The sequence below is a fragment of the Lipotes vexillifer genome, unplaced genomic scaffold (assembly GCF_000442215.2).
Source record: "Lipotes vexillifer unplaced genomic scaffold, Lipotes_vexillifer_v1.1 scaffold225, whole genome shotgun sequence".
Classification (NCBI taxonomy): domain Eukaryota; kingdom Metazoa; phylum Chordata; class Mammalia; order Artiodactyla; family Lipotidae; genus Lipotes; species Lipotes vexillifer.
This window is the reverse complement of record NW_006787630.1, coordinates 1,993,420-1,994,583: the sequence shown is the minus strand read 5'-3', so window position 1 is coordinate 1,994,583 and position 1,164 is coordinate 1,993,420. Positions and strand designations below refer to the sequence as shown.

At 72.7% G+C, this 1,164-nt stretch overlaps 1 protein-coding gene across 1 annotated transcript in view; it reads right to left on the bottom strand.

Moving 5' to 3' along the window:
* CBARP (CACN subunit beta associated regulatory protein) overlaps nt 1-1,158 on the bottom strand; it is a 6,902-nt gene extending 5,744 nt beyond the window's left edge. Inside the window, 1 exon segment of the mRNA XM_007472238.1 lies at nt 1,134-1,158. The gene's annotated coding sequence lies outside the window, so the exon portion shown is untranslated.
* Between the last annotated feature and the right edge of the window lie 6 nt (nt 1,159-1,164).

The following is a 1,164-nucleotide window of genomic DNA, read 5'->3' as shown; positions in this document are numbered from 1 at the left end:
GAGCACTAGGGAGGGGAGGGGGCGCGGGGGAGGGAGGCCTCCTGCAGGGGCGGCTGGAGCCAACCCCGGGCGGCAAGATGGCTGCTGCCGCCGCCGCCCGCCGGTGCCCGGTCGGCCGCGCGCCCCCGCCGCACCCGTCCCCGCCCGAGCCGGCCGGGCTCCACGTCTGCCTGGAGCCGGGGGCACTGAGGCAGAGAGGGTCTCAGCTCTCGGGAGAGGGACTGCCTGGACCTTGCACCTGACCGCCCTCCCCAACACGCGGCTCTTCCCGGCGGGAAGGACCGGTGGCCGCATTCTGGAATCTCAGGAAACCGAGTCCGGGGCCGGGACGACCAGCAGCCCTGAGTGGGCACGGCGCGCGGCCCTTCCCCACAGGAAAGGGAAAGCCTGTGCACAGGTTCCAGCACCCCAACCCTTTGGGACTTTCACCCTACTCGACAGCGGGGGAAACTGAGGCCCATAGCAGGGGAGGGTCCGGGAAAAGCCAGGTGTCCTCGGCACTTCGGGTCAGAGGCTGGCCGCGGCTCCCCTGCATTCTCGGGGGAGGGGGCGCCTCTATGTAGGTCGGGAAATGAGTTCAGGTTAGAGGGGGAGGGGGCAGAGGCACAGGGACGATGACAGGAGACCAGGAAAGACCGCAGGAGGCCGAAGGGGAAGGGAGGTGGACTCCTAGGGAGCAGGTGGGGACGGGAGACCAGGGCGGAGGTTGCCCACGGGCCACCCTAAAGTCCTGCCGGGCCTCGGCTCCCGATCGGGCTCGCCACCGCGCCCACCCCCGCGTCCCCACCCGGCCCGGGGGACCGGGATGGCGAGCAATAAGATGCAGAGAGCCGACCTCGGGCACATCTCAACCCCGGGCTAAGCCCGGGGGCGGAAACGCCACGGCCCTCGCCGAATCTCTCAGGGGGAAACTGAGGCTGAGGGAGGGCGTGGGCGAGGGTCCCTCTCCGGGCCGCCGAAGACGGGTGCAGAGCCTGTTAGGCTGGCCCCCACGCCGGCCCTGGCCCCTCCGCTCCCTGCCTCCGGCCTCGCCGCCTCGCGGGAGAGGGCCGGTGGTCTCTAGCCAGGACGGGCCGTGCGGCCTCGGCCTGTCCCCCGCCCGCCCCGGTGCAGCCCCAGGCCCGCGCGCCTACCTCAGCGCCGGGGCGCGCGGCCCATGGGCGG